We start from the raw sequence: 4,724 nt of genomic DNA, 5'->3' as shown, positions 1-4,724 counted from the left end.
AAGTATAGAAAGCTTTGCTCTCGACTGGGCAAAATCCAGTCTGTCAATTGCCTGTACCGCTGTTTTTACCTCTACCGAGTCAATCCGTGGCTATTTAAGACATGGTAAGTGCTCGATTTCTTTTCGTTGCTCTCGAAAAGGGCTGGAGGGGAGGGTTCGCCGTTAAATTTGGGGGGTCGGACCCCCCTCGTGCTCGCGTCGGTTCTCTCCGTCGGTGCCGGAGGGGGAGCTGTCCGCGGTGCTGACGGCGCTGTCCGCGGTGCTGACGGCGCTGCCCGCGGTGCTGACGGCGCTGCCCGCGGTGCTGACGGCGGGGCTGCCCGCGGAGCGGGGTAGGGCTGCCGCCGGGGAAGGGGGGCGGGAGAAACGGTGGTACCCCGAAGAGCAACCGGATAGTGACCGACTCCTTGCAGATCTTATCCCTGATGCCGGGAGATGGGATTAAGACGAAGCGAAAACTTGCAACGGAAACGGTGACGGGTAGTTTCGCGAAACCTTCTTCTGAAGAGAAGGTGTATTTTTAAAGCTAGCGTTAAACAGGTGGAGAAGGTAGGGTTTGTCTGCGGGTTGTTTAAGGTGTAAGAAGAAGACGCATTTTAAATGATAATTTTAAACTGGAGGGTAGGGCGGGGGGTGGTGGTGTGTGTGGGGTGTGGGACTGTCGTCAGTAATCGGTTTAATAAATAGAGAATGCTTAAAAACATCTTTAGACGCATGTGAGTTGAAAACGTAAGAAAAAGAATAGGGAAAGCTAGCCGTTATTGGCATAAATTCCTCTGTGGTGGCGTGATTAGGTTTGCGTTTCACTGTCTCGCTGTCAGGCTTTGAAGGGTGGCAGCCAGCTCACCAGCACTATTTCGCTTGTTTTTTAACATCTCCGGCTGCCTACGGGGCAGCTTGTCTATTACCTATATATAAAAAAAAAAAAAAAAAAAGAGCCGATGTGCATTGCTGAATGACAGAAAGGAAATGGGGCGTAAAATTAAAGAATCTTTCTACACTGGCGATAGGGAAGGGAGCATCCTACAGTCGTGATGTGAAATCTAACGAGGTCTGGTGGCGCAGTGCTGTAGAAGCACTTATTTAAACTCGAATTACGGGTTTGCAGATGCTGGTGTGTTTTGTTTGTTTGTTTGTTTTGAGTTTTTTGTGTACCTTACTGTTTCCTCCCCCAGAATATTAATGTTGAATGAGAGGGCAAGCAGGCGAGCTGGGGCACCTCGAAATTCTGCAACACTTTTGTATCCAGATTTTCTGGCACATGCGTTTTGTGCACGAGGAAAGAAATTTGTAGAACCTCTGCAGTCCCAGCATTTTTTTTTTCTTTTGGTAAAATATGTGACATTCTCATTTTAGGATTACGCCAGTCAAAGGGATATGAGCAAACAGGTTGTGAACAGTTCTGAAACCGTTACTCCTGGACCCAATGAAGGTACGGGAGTTGTAGGAATCAGCCCCGAAAATGAGCCGCAGAATGCCCCATCGCAAGCCCCTGCCGTGATGGCCAGGCTTCCCCGGTCACTTTCTAATGACAACAAAACACTTTCCTCCGAAGAAGCTAAACCAAATGATTTTGAGAGGACCAAAGTCGGGATCTGCAAGCTCAGCAGCACCCCGGTGCAAGCCAACTCCACCCTCCAGAGGGAATCTGTGGAAACCTTTCCGTGCAAGCATACCCCTGGGGCAGGGGTCGCTGGGCAAGCTGCTATCCCTCACTGCAAAATTCCTGCTTTGCAAAGCACAGACGGAGACGCTAATCTAAACCTTGGTAAGAGCACACTGGAGCAAAACAACGCCAAAGGCGCCTGGGTGACCTTGAGCCAGAGTACCGTGGTACTGGGCACAGATGGGAACACTTCTGTTCTTCCTGGCAGAGTGGAGGGGGTAAGTTGGCTCCTTGTAGGGTTTCTTTCCCCTGCCTTCAACTCGTGGGAGTGAGAGGTCTTTGCCACTCATTGCCGATTTGGGGCCGAAGCTCTAAAATCAGGTCCAAATCAGTCGGGGATGGGGCTGTACCGCAGGGAGGGGGGAAGGAGGAAGGGGAGACAGGGTCTTAGATAAAGTGCTGTACTGCTGGTGAGTCCTAATAACGTAATATTGGTATAAATGACAATCAATAGTTCCTGGCTAATTCCAATGTGTTCACTGAGCCGTGCCTGTCAGTATAACCCGGTTCTGGCCCGCGGTGCGTGTGTGCGTACACCGGTTGTGCCTCCCTGCACGAGGCCAACTCCTGTCCCCAGCACCAGATGTGAAAGGATGCCTTGCTCTTCCCCTCCTCAGGCTTGGCCGGCTGCTCAAGCCCCTGGCAGCTGAATGCTTTCGAGCCTGTAACCAAAAATAAGGCGAAATCAATCAACCCAACCCCACAAGACATCAAATTCTCCCAAACCCTGGCCCTGCACCCCAGGAGGGTTTGCCGTTAGTGGGGTGCGTGGCCGGGAAGGTGTCACCCCCCACCCCGGCACTCTCCCTGCCCTCCCACGTACCTGGGTTTAGCCTCAAAGGAGGGGAGGGGGGCGAGTTCATTCCATAAAAGTGGTTTTTTTTACATCGTTTGCGTGCGCCAGGGAAAAGGCCTGGGCCCCTGCGGGCTTTGCGGGGGACCGGCGGTCAGTCCTTACCCATCCAAGGGTACCGAGGGCTCCGCTCCCCAAAGAAAGAGGGCGATGGGGCCTCCCGTACACCGGGGAATTAGGAGCCAGGTGAACCCCCCCCCCCGCTCCCCCCCGAGGCCCTGTGTAGATGCTATCACGGGAGATGCGCATTGCAGTGGCCGGAGTCTCCGGGAAGGGAGCCGTCGAGCCAAGCCCTGCGTATTTCACCCCCGGGGGGAGCGAGCAGGGCGAGGGTGCCCGGGCAGCGGGGACTGACACCCCCCCGGCTTCAGCCCCCCCTCCCCGGCTGCCATCGCCGCCTTCTTCCCCTCGGGATCAGCCTGAGAGAGGACCAGCGTTTAAAATCCCCTTTTCTGTTTTCTCTAGCAGAAGAGAGCCCGGGCAGCGACGGGTCACCCCCCCCCCCGGTGCCCCCCCCCATGCCCGCCCCCGCTCTCCGGGACTCCCTCGGGTGAACCCGGCAGCCGCGACACCGCGATGCTTGTTTGCAAAAGTGGCTGTTTTCCGATGTCTCTCTTTTTTTTTTCTTTTTTTTTTCTTTTTTTCCCCCCTCTTTCCCCTTTTCTCCCCTTTAGGAAGACGATGTAGGGGATGAAAATAAAGCCCGAGGGAACTGGTCTAGCAAGCTGGATTTCATCCTCTCCATGGTGGGTTATGCAGTGGGGCTGGGCAATGTCTGGAGGTTCCCGTACCTGGCCTTTAAGAATGGGGGAGGTAGGATGGCTTTTTCCTATCTCTCTACCTGCAGTACCGTACGGGGCTGAGCCGGTCCCTGCCTTTTTGGTGGGGAAAAACACGAGGGAAGCGGGGGCCGGGGGTACCCGCACGCCTGGTAAAGCCGGGCAGCAAAGCCTGGGCTGAGCCGAGCTCGGGGGGGGGGGGGGGGGGGGCAGCTCCAGACCACCAGCGATTTTAGTGAAAACCCTCGCTGGGGTTTTTTTTTTGCTGTCGATCAGCTCGGAAAGTAGGAAAGCTGCGAGGAGATTTCGTTAAAAGGTAGCGCTTTCTTTAAAACCAGCCTTAATTAGTTGGTGCTGGTCGGAGAAGGAGGGAAATGAAGAGCCGGGTTGAGCACTCCTGGGCAGAGAGGGAGGGTTCCCGACCCCCCCATCCCCCTCATTTGCCTAATTTAAACACAGTCGGGTCTAAATCCACAAACGGTGAGACTGGGGAAGCGATGGGAGGAGAAGGGATAGGAAGGATTTTTGAGTCGGGAAAGGCACACGAGGACGTTTGAACCCGAGGCGAAACGTTCTCTTATTTCGTGAAGTTTGGGGCATTTCTTTTAAATCTCTCAGTGAGCCGATTGAAAACGAAGCGTTTGAAATAGAGCCAATGCCGCCCAGCAGAACAGAGGAGCAGAAAAGCCGGAAGAGGGCTTGTGCCCTTAATAGTTTACAAGGGGGAAAAAAAAGTTTATTTTTTTCTCCGAACAGAGGCTCTTCTTTACACTGAGCAGCGGTGGGTGTAACTGTATTTAATCTGCTGCAGCTGTAAGCCTCTTCCCTCCGCGCAGGACCATCAGCAGGGCACGTTGGTGCTGTGATTTTTGAAAACAGTTGTGTAAAGGCTGTAAGAGCTGTTTTATGCGAGAGAACTAGCGATTTTAAACCAAAATCAACCTTTACTAAAAAAATGGCGAGCTTTTTTCTTTTTATGCGCAAGGATTTTGAAGAGGGAGGGGTGAAAATACTTATTTATTTAATATTTTTTAACAATAATATTTTCTCGAGCAACTGCTGCAAACGCAGAAAGCTGCTCCCCCCCCCCCCCCCCCCCCCCGGACTGGGGACACGGAGAACCGATAACAAACAAAAAATTGTTAACAGTCGCAGGTCTTGACTAAGTTGGCCCCAGTATCCCGGGCAGAACTGGACCCGTTCCGCCCGGAGAAAAGCCCGTTCCCCGGGGGAGCTGGTTGGGGGGTGCGGAGGTTGCGCGGGGTTCTCCGCACCGGGCCGCGGAGCAAGGCGAGTTCCCCCCGATGTGATAAAGGAGGAGATACGTCCCCCCTCACCCCCCCAAGCGCGATGATTCAGGTTGTTCTCTTTTTTTTTTTTTTTTTTTTTTTCCCTCCCCCCTCCTTCCCAACCCCAAGGTGCTTTT

This window comes from Buteo buteo, chromosome 16 (genome assembly GCF_964188355.1).
Source record: "Buteo buteo chromosome 16, bButBut1.hap1.1, whole genome shotgun sequence".
NCBI lineage: Eukaryota > Metazoa > Chordata > Aves > Accipitriformes > Accipitridae > Buteo > Buteo buteo.
Note: the sequence above shows the minus strand (reverse complement) of the source record.